General features: G+C 37.9%; 1 protein-coding gene and 1 long non-coding RNA gene across 3 annotated transcripts in view; one reads left to right on the top strand and one right to left on the bottom strand.

Moving 5' to 3' along the window:
- Window positions 1-15,023, top strand: part of FTO (FTO alpha-ketoglutarate dependent dioxygenase) — a 247,020-nt gene that overhangs the window by 160,913 nt on the left and 71,084 nt on the right. The gene's annotated exons all lie outside the window — the stretch shown is intronic.
- On the bottom strand, window positions 5,286-9,531 carry LOC121076514. Its single transcript, XR_005823547.1, has 3 exons — window positions 9,402-9,531; window positions 6,696-8,518; window positions 5,286-5,364 (listed from the first exon to the last, which is right to left on the bottom strand). It is a non-coding gene; the product is annotated as an uncharacterized LOC121076514 (long non-coding RNA).

The raw sequence follows: 15,023 nt of genomic DNA, 5'->3' as shown, positions 1-15,023 counted from the left end.
CAGAACCCTTCATCAGGCTTTTTAAAACCTAAGTTAGAATTCTGTTTCTGAGATAAACAGATTAGGATCAGAAAGATTTTCAACTAGCTAGTATTCATTTTGGCTGAGAGTTGAGGCAATGTTTTTAATCATATTTTTGTTGATTATTTATTAGTTTCTGTGGGAAATCAAAGGATGGACAACTTAAAATATGTCTTCCATAAAATACATCATGAATCAGAAGCTGTAGCAAAGAATTTCTAGGAAGTGTCTTTCATGTACCACTATGAACAGATTGAGGGATAAAATATACATCTTTAGTGTGTGTATAACATCCAAATGAAGGTTGACCCAAAAATGGAAAACTCCACTATCTGGCTGGAGTAGCATTTGTGTTGTTTTCCTGGAGTAAGAAATCTGCTGTGAGAGAGAAGAGTATTTGTGTTCTGTTCCATGACATCTGAAGGAAGATGGTTAGAACTAATCCAAAACATAAAATGAAAGCAGCTGAAGCCAGGAGCTTGAATAAAAGGGCATGGCAAGATGGTGGCTACCTTAGGAAACTTTGCAAATACATGCTTCCATTATTGGCAGGTATTTATATAGGGTAACAATGAAATCTCTTATCATCCTAATATGGCTATGAAACTTTAAGCAATCACTGTATATACGATATATGCTTCTTATGCATTGGAACTGTGATAAACAAAGAGTAGTATTAGTACTGTCACTGAGCGGGAGAAAACTGTCTTGCTGTAGGAAGGTAAAACATTCTAGACATCTTACTGCAGAAATCAGCAGCAGAAAAACATTAATCATTTTAAAATATAAGTGATAATGTAAAGCTAGTTCTGGAGTTTGAATCTCCTGGTGGAGAAATGCCATTGTAAGACTTCTACAACTATAGGAACCTACATTGCAGTCAGGAAGCACTGTAGCCCAAGAGAAACATTGTTATCCATGTTATAAATAAGAGGCATTTAGCTGGTTCCTAGCAAGCAGTTCGTGCTTCAGAGTGGGCTTTTCTGGGTACTTCAGCTTGCAGGGGGTTTCCGTCTGCTTCTCCCTTGGTCCTTCTGCACATGTGTTATCTAGGTTTCCCACTTCTCTAGGAGCAGCATCTCTGTCAGCAGATACAATTTTTACTACAATAATTTGTTGGTATGAACTGAGCAGACAGAATGTCCATCACCAAACGCTATGGCAAGGTGCTGCTGGCTGCCTAGGGAAGGGTGAAAACACCAAGAAAATGCCCCCTCCCCAGAATGCAAGAGAAAAAAATAAAGTGGCAAGCAGATTCATGCCAACCCTGTAGTGGAATTTGTTGTTTTTTTGCTAAAATGTACCAATGGTTTAATAAAAAACAATAGGAGTATTAATTTAATCATTAAAAGCCGTTGTATCAGATTTGTTTCCAGTATGAGTGGCAAATAGATTTTTCTTTACGTGTATTGGTGAGGGAGTAGAGATTTGTCTATTTTATTTTCCCTCAGCACAGGATAGGAGAAACAAAAAGACAAATATGAAATTTCTATAATTAAAAAAAATAATAACATTTCTTCATTTCGGTTTGCAAAGCAATCAAATATCTTGTAAGAATAATATCTCTCTTCTGAAAAATGTATTAAGGTTTTTCAAAAAAAATACTGTAGGGGAAGAAGTCACAATTTCATGTAATTCTTTAGCATTTCCTTTTGCAGATTTCTGAATGGCAGCATGTACTGTAGCAGAAAAACAGAGGTTCAGTCCTGTATTTGGAGCTGGGAGGTAATTGGCAATCTAAATACCACTGCTGCCAAATATAATATGATTCACACACCACTAATAGTTTCTACTTAGCCATATGTGAGATTTTGTGAATGTCTATGGAAATTGTGCAATACTCATTTCTGGATGATCTAAAGATGCAAACACAAACTATGTCCTCATTCAGCATGCTCAGGCAAGATCTCCAAATAAGAGCAAATGCAGGCCACTAACCAAAATATGGCACAGTTTTTATTTTATTTTAAGACCAGCATCGTTGTCAGTGTAGAAATTCTGTCTACCCCTATACTGAACTCCATTACCTGCTGTTCCATTTTGATCCAACAAACCAAATCTTTGAGGAAAGCATCAACTACTTATTATTGTCTCTACTTTACTGGAAATAAATTAGATGCAGACCTCAGAATCTCTAGGTTTGTCCACGTATTCTCAGTCAAGAAGGCCAGAGATGTTACTCTGTTTTTTTCCCTGCCCGTTGTTGTGTTTTCCCTTACCCTTTTCATAAATACTTCTTTTTTCTTTATTGAACTTAAGTGATTTAAGGACACTGGGGAGCAAGGATTTTTTTTAATAGTCATTATTTAATTTCTAGATGTATGGGTGAGGAAACAAAGATTACCTTGTTCATAAGGGAATTGGTGCCCCAGGTTAATGTCCAGGTGTTCTTTCAACTGAAGTCTGAGACTAATTTCTTCCTGGCCCTCTGGAAACCAGCTGAAGCAGTAGGACCAGCTGGTATATCTTCACTCTTGCATACCAACATCTTTCACTGATTCCCAGATTTCCTTATATCCTCAGTACTTCCTTTAATGCTTACATCTTTAAATAGCAGTTTGAAGATAGCTGCTGTTGCGCTTTGCAATGGCAATATCTGAATCAAGCAGTAGATGATTAAATAAATAAAATCTCATACTGATCCTCATAAGCTCCGTTTGCCCACTGGTCATATATTTGAGAACCCATCTAAAGTATGCTTAAAGAAATGCTTGCCACTGAATATTGTCAGGTCTGCATCTTATGATTTGGGTGGCATTTCAGCAGTTAAAGCTACAAAGGAGAGTGCCCAATATATTGATTCAAAGGTTCAGTTTCTTGTACACACACATGCACACATTCTTACCTGCTGCTGCCTATCAGAGTGCACAATTTCACTGGTTTTTGCCTGCTACGCATAGACCTCAACTCTGTCATTTTAACATGCAGTAGAGGCACGTGATGTTTCTGTTCTACATTCTCAACTTTATGATGCATTTATTGTGTATTTTTTTAAACTCTCATGCAAGACCTCTTGTATTCAGCACTTAGTGTATAACCCGTTTGAGTAAGGGAAGTAATAAACATAAGATGGAAGGGATGAGGGGGGCGAGGGGACAGCAAAGGGGCAGCCATCAATTTCAGCTGCATCTTAGTAAAGAATTCACTGACCCTGAGGGTACTTAGAAAGTGGAAGCTGGAGAACTGGAGTTTCTTGTGGGAAAAGATGACAAAGTGATCTTTGCAGTCCTGTTGACCTGCAAGGTAGGAGAAAAGGAGGTGCACTGTGCATCTGATAGATGTTAGGTGGGAGTGCATAGATTTAAAAAAAAAAAAAAAAAAAGGAAGAAATTTAATCTCATACAGTAAACACCAATTTGAGAAAAACTCTGAAGGCCATTAGGGAAAAACAGTGAGGTTGTGAAGGTTTCATTGAAACGAGTTTTTAGTCCGAATTAAAATAGCTTGAGGCTTTTTGGGTGAACCAGGACAAAACTTCACAGTTCATAGTGTTTCTCATTAGTACCATGGATGTATATGTGTGATGTTACTTGTTTGTACGTATGGAATTACACTGTGAGAAAGCAGCTTATATGCATTTGGTTGGTTAGACGAAGTAATTGAATTTAGAGCAAATAACACAAGTGTATCAGTTATGAAGGAGCAGTAATTAAGAAGAGGAGATTGAAAGAAATTTGTATTCACCAGTAAGTCCATGTAACTCCATCTCTGCTATTGTTGCAGTAGTTCAGACTTCTCTGTCCCTGGCAGCACTACAGAGTTTTAAATCACTATTAGCAACTCTGGAAGAGGGAGGGTGGAAGCTACTTGTAATAGTTTTTGTAAAGGTCTGTAGTTTGAAGGCTCTTCTAAGAAAACCTCCGAGGCAGTTCCTTTTGTGTAGTCTGTACAAAATCAAGTGGTGGCAGTTGAGCTATGTTAATTCTTTTGCATGTGTACAGTATCTGCTGGGCTTTTTGCAGTTCCACGAGGGCATTTACAACGTAGCTGCATGTTCCAATTATATAATTATACATTTACACCACTTATGTCATTATGTATAATTGCACTTGCAACGTGAATGTGCCATGATAGTGCAAAAATTACTTTGAGAAAAGTGATACAACAGAATCTTAATTAAAAGGCCATTATATAAGACATGCTTACCAAAACATAATAAGTACTGAAGGCTGAAGAATCCCTTGATGTGCAAACAGTTGGGCAATCTCCGTGTTTTCTTATGCATGCACTTGTGAGACCTTTGCCATAATTTCCAGTTGGCTGCAATTTTTTGGTATGAATAGAAAACTCATCTAACGTCTTTACTACACAGAAATAATGCAAGTAACTGAGATGTAGTTTTGGATTTAGTCAGATAAACTTTTGTGCATGAATTCTCCCAGGAAGTTTTGCCAAGGCCATGTGAACAAGCTGACTTGATAGCTTGACAAGCATGCCAGATAGAAAAAGCTGGCTCAGAGTTGGTGTGTGGCACAAGTCAGCAGGCGGCACTCTTCTGGTCCTCGTGTGGTTCACATGAATCCTAGGATGCTGGAGGAACAACAATATTTTGGATGAGGCAAAGTTCTGTCTGCAAGGTGCTGTGACAATTCCTAGCACGTAGTCTACAAGCACATTAGTGAAGAGCAGGGCCTTTGTCCAAACGGCCATTCAGAGAGCCATGTTCTTTTTCAGTTCCCCACCTATTTCATTTGGACTCAGATTTATCTTTCCTAAACTGTTGATCTGTGGCAAGCAGCTGCTGCCTTTTATTCAGACCTGGCTGGAGTTCAGTGATTTATCTCAAGTAGTGAAGCTAGTCTAAGACAACTCATCAAAGGCTCAACAAAAACAGTTTCTTAATGGGAAGTAATTTTCCAATCAACATATAACAGAACTGTAGTAATACATAGGAGTATGCTTTGATGTAATTTAAGACATATGGTTGCCTAATAAGAATGCCTAATTGTATAGGTTTCATTTGTTTCTAGCTGAGGAATGATTTTGACTGGCTTCTAAGGTGTTATGAGATACTTTTGAATGAAAGAAATTTAAATTCAAGATGATATCATATAATGAAAATGGAGACATGCTGCATTAGCATAATTATATATCTCTGGTTGTAAATATTTATACAACAATACTGCAAAGACCAAATATAGTTTTGTGCTTTTATTCCAGTTGGTCCAAACGTTCAAGAAAAACTCGTTCTTCAGCAGTTCTAGGAACGGTTTATTCTTCAAGTTGTAAATGAGCTTTTAGAGGTTCTAAACTCAGTTTCATAAGGGAGATTTTTTTCATAATTATTTTTCTTCAAATATTTCTCATGTATTTTTATGGGATCCCATGAAATGTCTTGCGCTTCTAAAAAGACAAAAAAAAAAAGCCAGTTCATTTTGTGTGAAAGTTTGTTAGAAAAATATGTTTTTAAAACTCACCTGTACCTTCATTTGAAATGAAAGGCATAGGGAAGGGACATTGCTAGGTATCTGTCCTAACATATGGGCTGAATTACCAAGCAAAGAATTGAACCACACTGTTTCAGATTGGTTACGGTGGTAAAAACTGCCTTGCGCTGCTCTGCAGAAGAGGGATGGATAAAATGGTCTTTGAACAGTCAAGATTTTTTAAAAATGTCAGTGCAGAGGGCTTGCATTTGTATTTGGCTTTCTAGACCTGCCTCTTGACCTTCTAATTACTTTATTTGAAACAGCACTGAGGGTATAATAAAACTGGAGGTTGTCTCTCGTTTGCTTTATCATAAATTAAAGCTGTTAGTTTGGTGAGGTGAAAGTAGAGGCAGAGTGTTCATTACTGCTCAAGTGACGGCTTGTCAATAGCACTGCCTTTTAGTTTGTTCTAGTCAGCACTTGCTGTGCATTTTGTTGGACCACTGGGAAATAAATACAACAAGATTATACATTTGGAATACCACAAGAGTTCATGGAGGGGAAAAAAAAAAAGATAAATTATACACTTGGTAGAAAGTGACATGCTATCTTGTGCTATTAACAACCAGAGATAATTGCAGCGAATTGTAATTGCAGTTTGCAACTTACAGTACAGTGTGTCCAACATCAATCTTAATAGTGAACAAAGCAATTTATATTAAAAGTTAATTCGCTTGGTAAGTTTCGGCTGTATACAAGGGAGCTAACAGATGTAGCTTTTCAGAAAGTTCAAAGGCATTTGGAACATGGAAAGAAATGCTAATGTAGTAAGCCTTAGAGAAATATTGCGTTACTACTTGTAATGAAAACAAATGTATGCCATTATATCCCAGTTTGTGTTTATTTAATAAACTATACAGTTTTGTACATTGAAGAAATTGTGTTTCTGGATGTAACAAAACCAGATTTTTACTCATAGATTACACAGAAATAGCAATTATATATGTACAGAGTAAAAGGGATCTAGAGTTCCGTGTATGTGAGTCTGTATTAAATTTTAACTTAATCCTTTTATGAGGCAGTACTAAAATGAGTGTGTGTTTATGTATATACATATGTATTATTGGAATTTTTTTAATCGAGGGCTTTGTTCTGGAATTGTTTACTGGTGCCCAGGGTGTTTCACAGGGTTACCTGATTGTAATTACTCTAGATTTTGAGTGTTATCTTTAATCTGATTTAATTACAGTGATGCTTTATTTGGTGAAAGCCTGACATCCCTTCTAATGGAGATGATGATCTTACCTTCAGTGACCATCATGCGGTGCCCCAGTGTCTGGAGGAGATTCTGCATGCCACTGACTTCTTGTTATGTGGGCTGCAGCCATCACTTCACATTTACTTTAACGGGTGTTACCATTTTCTCAGCATTGTGGTCAGTCATTGGTATTCATCAAATGACAGGGAATTCCCAGAACTGCCGACTTGTGATCTAAACGCTTTCTGTTCTGCTGGTTGACCGTGTATTTGTAGATGACTGTCAACGCAGTTCAAAAGTGCCAGGGGAAGGTACTGCAATTTGGGGTAGTTATTTGTCCAAGCATGAAAATCTCTAACTTAAAATATACTTGGATTTGTCTAATTGAATATTTGCTACCCTTTTTAGAATGGGAAAAAGATGGTGGTGATTTTGTTGTTGGTTTTTGAGGAGGAGGATGCTTTACTTACTGTATCACCGTACGTATCTCTAACTCATTCAGATGATTCATCCAACACAGAAAGGGGCCCCCATTCTTCATTTTAGTACCGCCATGCTTTTTCATAAACATTTTATCCGTATGAGAGCAGAGTTAGTAACTGATAGGTAAATAAATCCCAGGCAGATTCTCACCTGCTGTGAACTAGTATAGCTCTACTGAATTCAGAGGAACAAAAACATGTAACAGTAGGTGATGATCAAGTCTTCCAGGAATTTGGGAGTAGCTGGCAAGTTGGACTGTGGCTATGGTTCCTCTTTATAACGTTATTTTCATTGGGTAGGTAAGAGTGTTGCATTTCAGAACCCACAAACTTGCTTAGGTACATGGAATGGGTCTTTACTTGTCTCTGCTGAGGGAGTTGTACAAAACTCCATAGCTCTTCAACAACTTCCTCGTGTGCTTCAGCCAAGGTTTTGGGCTAGACTTCCATAAAGATACAGTAGAAAATATAATATTTTTTATGGTTATTGTTAGTGTTATTGAGTACAGGTAAACGAGCAATATTTGGTAGCAAACACTGGTCTGGAATTTGCAGACTGGGATATAGAGGATTAAAAAAAAAGAAGTCTTTGCTGGTACTGAGTTTTCTCTTGTAAAACAGCTTACTATACCTGACATAAATTGGCAGGAAAGGTAATTTGAGAAACTTAATTTAGAAATGCTACATATATTTTTCCATTTGTTTTAGCAAAAGCTCTCTATAAATCTAAGGGGTATTTGACAGCCAGTCTTTCTGGATGCACAGTATTCAATTCAAATTACATTTATTTTGTTTACTTTTCCATAGATAGATGCAGAATTATTAAAATATAAAAAGACCTTATAGATTACCTGTTTTTATCAGGAGCAAGCCTGTCTGTGTCTGTGAATGTACTGACTAGTGAAATTCACTTTACAGAGAAGGGCGTGTGGTGCTTCCTGTATATATTTATTCTGTGTGTCATAACAGTTGTTGTTCTTTCCTGGTGTCTTTCCTTAGCTCTGTGACTATTAGTACAGGTTCTGTGCTTTACTCTGCTCACAGAACACTGACCCCAAACCCTCAAACCACAACGAATCCTGAAACATAGGACTGGGCTGTAACTTCACTCGCTGCCGCAGAGCCGGGGGTGTGCAGCATCGCTGCTCCTGGGGGCGCGCCCTCTGCCCTTCAGCACTGGGTCGGGTGACGTGGGGATGAGCATAGGAGAAGTCCTCCATGCGTGCACACAGGAGGTCCTTAGCTGGTTCCTCAGGTGCCCAACGCTTGCAGGACTGTGTTGATGGTGGTGTTTTGGCCGCTGGAGCTCCTGCTGTGGAGCAGCAGGGAGCTGTGAACAGAGGCTGGCTCGGGCTTCCTCCTGCAGCAGTGCCACGCTCGTGTGCGGCCTCAGATCACGTCGTGGGGGAAGGATGGGAAAACACAAAGATTCAAATTTCTAAAAAGCTCAGCAACTGACACTTTCCACTTAAGAATCTAATTAAAGGAGACAGGTTCCCACAGGAGTTCAAGTGCCATATACACATTTACTCTGCATGTATACACATTCCATACAAAGGTGTGCCTATCTGTTGCTCCAGGCACAATTTGAGCAATGTCAAAAGTGTAATTACACAAATAGACTACTTGGGACCCTCCATTCACCTGGTAATTAACATGAATTGTAATCTGGCAACAAGCCTTATTCCCAGTCTTTATTATCTCTCACCAGAACATAAATGGCCAGACATCCAAGTTCCTGAGCTGTTAGTAACTTTTCTCCTCAAACGGAATTTTATTTTTTTCTCTGCATGTATAACTATGCAAGACAAATTTCTAAATATTAGTCTCATGAACCAAATGTGGTGTAATGTTACCCTTTCTTTCCATAAATAATGTCACTTAATGACAGTACTGACGGTATGTTTAGCATTAATTAGTAGTATGTTTAGAACCTACTGCAGAGAACATGTTGCAAAGAATTAGCAAAGGAAACCTAATGTCAGGAATTTATTAAGAATGAAAATCAGCAATATGAAAAAAACCTAAAGAATTCGAACAGATACTGTGATGCAGTATGCTGTGAAATACCTTTTAATGTAATTGAAATTGAAATAATTGATAGCATTCCTGAAAGAGAAAAATGTAAGTAACAGAATTAGCCAGTGTGCTGGCTCCTGCAAAGCTGGAGTATGTTAGGGATAAGGCAAGGAACAAAAAGTGGAAGGAATACAACAAAAGGTGAAACCGAAGACTTATAGGAAAAGGACAAAGGTCATAAAACATACGTACAGGATGATCAACTTGTAGTCAAGAGGACTGGAGAAAGAAAGGTTTTACAAAGGTCTTTGTACAAAAGAAGCGTTCTAGAAACTATAAAGCCACTGCTGAATGAAACTGGAGAAGGGAGTAAGAATCTAAGGAATTTTACATTCATCAACATGTTTTGAAAAATCACTTCATTCTTTACATTTTTTCCTTATTTTTTAACAGAGCCACAGTAAAAAAAAAAAAAAAGCTAAATGACTGTGAGACAAGACTTGAATGACTCAAATGTGAAAATAATCAGATATTTGGGTGACATGCTTTGTAGTCAGGAGGGACTGGACTAGCAACTCCTTCAAAGTTAGGGTACTGGAACTGGCTGAAGTGATTTACAAATGTTTGGAAATGAAAGTAACAAGCTGGGATAGTTGTAAATTCTACCTTCATATTATTACTTGACATTATTCCAACAAGTTGTATGCATTCAGGGAAATACCTGTACATCTTGGTACAAATTTAGTGCCCTTTAAAAATACAGCTTCGTATTTTTATTTTCTGTTCACCAATAATAAACATCATTTGGTGAGGCCTTCCATAGTACTTTTTGGCAGTAGATATCTGAATAATTTACGAAAGAGGTAAATGATATCCTTCAGGAAAGCAGTGAACAGAGAAATGCAATAACGAATCCAAAGTGACTTAGAAGTACCATGATGTGTTATTTTATTTAACACTTTTAAATTATTAAATCAAATTGTAAATAATTGGTCTCATATTTGGATAACATGCTATGCGACAACATTAAAAAAAAAAAAAAAAGTAATACCTGAAGCAAGAAGTTAATACAGAAACCATTGTCTGAAGACTATTTGCTGAAAGCATTTAGGCCATTCTTGCAAAATTAGGATGTGTTCATTTAAAAAAAAAAAGTGCCTGTAAAGAATTTCTTGATTAATATTGTTGTCTCTCTCTGCTTTTGTGTTACAGAGCTGATTGCAAGTCAGCTTCTGTGGTCAGCCTAGCATTTCTTCTGCAGGATGGGATCATGAGCGTGAGGGGCATGCTCCACCATCTCCTGGCCAAACCTTGTGCCAGAAGCCCTTAGTTCTGGTTTAACTTTCAAACGGAACCTAATTTTTGAGGGGAGAGGAGTGTGGGAAAACCTGTTTCTGTTGGAAAAGTTGTTTGGTTTTGGTGAAGTAATAGCTGAAGTTGTATTTGCAGTTGCTTGGGGAGTGAACAAGTGTAGCTCAGGTCACATCCATACAATTGAATCCGGGCCAGGAAAGCCAGTTCCCCCCCTGCTGAAGTCTGAAAACAGAATCCAGTCAGAGTATTTGGTGTGGTGTTTATGTTAGGAAGGACAAACAACTATTCTGGTCAAGTACTAAAAATAGAAAATGATTATATTTATATATATATATATACATATATTATTTTTTTGTGGGTGTGTGTGAAATATGTAAAACTGCTGAAGTTGTTGAGAGCTAGATATTTACTGCAGTGTGTTTGTTTTTCAGGCTCTCAAGTAGCTCTGATTTCAGGCATTATAGAAGAGATGTCTGGGGTATTTTTTCAAAGCAAGCATACAGGTGGCAGAATTAAACAAAGAAAAGTTTAGCTTATTAAATAAAGTTCTAGCCCTTCTTGCTCAAAATATTTGCAGCAAGTTCTATGAAGTAGAAAATGAAGGGAATGTGCCGTGCAATTTTTCTTTAGCCTTTTTGCAATGCAACAGGGCAATCGATACAAATCTTTGCAGTAATCATATATTGATTTTCCTAGAATATAACTCCATTTAAAGCATTTTTATCCCCAGGAGTGAAAGCATTGGAGGCTATCAAAGGAGGAAGTAGCTTTCCTTGACCCCATCTGCAGTTCACATTGATTAACAGAGGCTAGGTAAAATAAATAAATATGTGTGAGAGAGAAGAAAGAAAAAAAAGAGTCACAGAAAGGTTAATATAGGCTGGAGAGAAACATAATTACAGTGCATTAGGGTTTTTTAAAAATTGTTAGGTCAGGATAAGCTAACAAGTGACTTGGAAATGTGGATTCTTCATTAAGTCAGAGCTGAATATTACAATGCCTATTTTTCTCTGACTCTGCTGCAAATTCAAATGAAGGGGAGCGTTCCAGTGATCTACCTACATGCACGTTCAGGTATAGCAAAGTTGAATGGAGATCAGTAAGCTGTCATTTGGCCCTGTAAAGGAAGTTGCTGAGTATGGGACAAAGTCACAGTGAGTGTGCAGAGGTGGCATTAGAAGTTTGATAATGTCACAAAACTCCATTTTTGTTAATTGTAAAAATGCAGTTCTTGTAGATAGTTTTTAAAAGTTACAGAAACATGATAGATGCCTATTACTGAATTTGATGACAAATTAAAAACAAAGCAATGTATTTGTTTAGTATTTTAATAACACTAAAGCATGTCTCTTCTCCTAGTGTAATGTATTCTAGACATTTTTCCGTTTTTAACCACTTGTTTCTTTCATTGGAAGAGCAAAGCAGATGAGATTACATCTCATGCAAGTTATGTTCCGCAGTGTGTTGTTCCTACACGATGCAGTAAGGCCCATGTGATGCAATACGCAGAGACCATGTGCCATAATTTTAGAATCAGACTTTTCCTCAACATCAGGGCTACTTGGATTTGCTGACTAGTACCCCAAGGATGGTACAGTCCATCCTATGAAGCTTGCAGCTCTGTACTCTGGCAATTTTACCTTCTCTCCAGCTATTTACTTCTATGATTTCCTGGCCCTCATCCTCTATTTACCATTCTGCTTTTGTGTGTGTGTGTGTGTGTGTGTGTGACGGAAGCTAGGTTCTCATAGATCAGCCTTTATTAAATTAAAAGGTGCATGTAGCCTCATTATCCTTCTCAGTGTGTTGTAGTTGATACTGTTTATTTTACCAGCAACTCAGAGCTTTTTTGCTTCAGGCAAAGCAACTACTACACATTGTCAGATAAAGTACCTTATCTGTCAGCAGCACTCTTGTGAATTAATCATAATTCAATAGGTTTACTAATCAAGATTTGAGATGAATGTTTTGATAGAGCAATCAGATTTGTCTAATCTATCATTACTTGACAGTAGCTTTAGGCAGAGTGCTAACTTGGCATTAGTACCTGTTTTTGATCAGTTTGGCATGGCCCCACCAGCCAGTAGCATCAGCTATTGCAGCAGTGGACTGCTGCATGGATACTCGTTGCAGTTCCTTTTCAGCTTCAGGAGAGGCTGGAGTGAAGCTGGGATAAGGCAGTTCCCACCTATCCTGTAATGGATAATAAAAAAAATTCTGAACCGGAATTCACTTAATTTTCACAAATAACAACCATTCTCAGAGCTTGTTGACAAATCTGAGATATGATTTATGGCAGCACATGTAAACGTTGCTCAGAACTGAAAGGGTCACTGGAATGGAAAGGAGATAAAGTTAATATATTGTTAAGTGTTACTAATTATGAATCCAGTCACGTCTGATGTCACTAAAATTTGTTCTCTATTTTGCCCAGTTAAACATTCTTGGGGGTAATTTACAACATAGCTTGCAGCAGTTTGCTCAATTTGAAAGCATAAATGAAAGCTTTCATTGTATATTGACATATTTTTCTTGTTAAGCAATGTTTAAAGTACGGATACAAGGTGCTGTAATAGTGGGTTAGACTGCAAGTGCAAGTTTGGTACATTGTAGTCAATAATGCATTAGTGTGGGAAAATGAAGGAGAGAATTGATGTATCTGTTTTTTTAACGTAGGTGGAGCCTTGTTTCCATGTAGGGGGGAGAAACCTTCAAGCATCAATGGCTAAATGTAGACCCTTGTTCCCATTTGATTTGTTTTTTAGGGTATGTGTCAGTACTGTGAATACAGTATATGTGTGGACCCCAAATTTCATGATCAACTCAACATATATTCCCTCAGCCGTGGTAATTTTATGGTACGTGTGATCTGGAGGTCAGATAGCACTTGCATGTTAATGTGATGAGAGATCCACTGTGGAATGTCATCTGTGCAGGCTGTGGGGTTGTAGGTGATGCTTGCCCTTGTGCAGGAGGCCACCATGAGAGTTATGCACCATTTAACTCTGCTGAAGCCCTTAACAAAGAGGGAAAAACCACCCCCTTACCAGCAGGATGTAAACTCTTCTGCCTATATACAGTTTATCCCAGAAAACAGAAAAGTGCAGGTGGAACGCTTATATAGCAGAAGTGGGTGCCCAGATTCCCCTGCTGTTCTGCTAGGAAGGAGTTAAGCAGTACAGTGTAATGGCAACTTGCACTGCTGAGAGTTTGGGGAACAATAAGGTGGGAAGGAAATCGACCCTATGATTTAGCAATGAACTCAGAAGACTATGATATAAATATTTGTAGTCACTTGAGGGTAAACAAGCAATCATAATGCTAGATCTTTGTGGCCATTCTTTAGTTGCTTTTCTGCAGCTATCTGTGAGCCCAAAAGCTCACCAACCTCTGGTGTACCTGCACGGATGCATCCTGAAGTCCTGGCACAAATACTACTTTCTTGAAAACTGCAGTGGAATGAGAATGCTGGTAGCACTTCAATGCATCAGTTGGCGAACTGAGAGTCCAATGCTCATCTGCTCTGTACTGAATCTGTTGCAGACTGTGAGGACACCGTCTCCTCCCAGTGATGATCAATGGGGCACTTTCCTGGTTAACTTCATCACAAGTGAAACGCCTTCAGTATCTGCTGCTGGTGGGGGGAGCTTTGTGTGTCATCCTGTCAACAGTAAATAGTTTAGAAAACTGCAACAACAAAAACACAGCATGTGATCCTCAAGTGAAAAGAAAAATATACTTCTAATTTTACCTTTTGGGGCTTTTTTAGCATAGCCTGGCAAATGAAGAAAAAAATAGTTTTTGTATTTTTGCCAGTCACTACTTTGCTAAAAGCCAAAGTGAATATTATTTGTACTCACTGCTCATAAAATACCATAGTCCTGTTTCTATGGAGTGATGAGAATTACATTGACTTTGCCACCACAGGATTCCTTCTAATATCCTGTCAACAGTCTCATGCCCTGTATTTACTGCTGTGCTCAAATCCCATCTCTCCGTAACATTTAAAAGGAATAGTGAAAGGGCATCCTTTCCAATATCAAACTACTCTGTTGCTTCATTTGTGCACTGAACTGCTGTTGATTACTTCACAAGTTAACTCTACCTAGTAAAGTGGACAAGATTTTTCTATGCAAGTTTAGAAAAGGAAAGTTTTTTGATGATCAATGAAGTACTGTGTATGTAAAGTGGTTGATTAAATTTCCTTGCTTCCTCCATCAAATTCTGCAAGTTAAAAATTCCGTTCTGAAGTTCTCCACTCACTCAAGACCCTGCTGCCTTGACAGCCACCTTTGACTTGATTTTCTTCTTGATAAAATCTAGCATGACATGCAAGAGTGCCTTGCTTGATGTGAGATGAATGATGGTCCTGCATGCTCAGTGCAATAACATGAGATTAACATAGATCAAAGATTTACTAGAGATATTAAGAGTAGGCAGCCTCCACATACTGAATTCATCTGGATTTTTCCCCTTTTGCTAGTTAACATATCAAACTAATAAATAGGAATGAGTCATTTTGTTTTCCTTTAGATTGCTAATAAATGTTTTTGAGTTGAC

Source organism: Cygnus olor, chromosome 12 (genome assembly GCF_009769625.2).
Source record: "Cygnus olor isolate bCygOlo1 chromosome 12, bCygOlo1.pri.v2, whole genome shotgun sequence".
Taxonomy (NCBI): domain Eukaryota; kingdom Metazoa; phylum Chordata; class Aves; order Anseriformes; family Anatidae; genus Cygnus; species Cygnus olor.
This window is presented reverse-complemented; position numbering and strand designations above follow the sequence as displayed.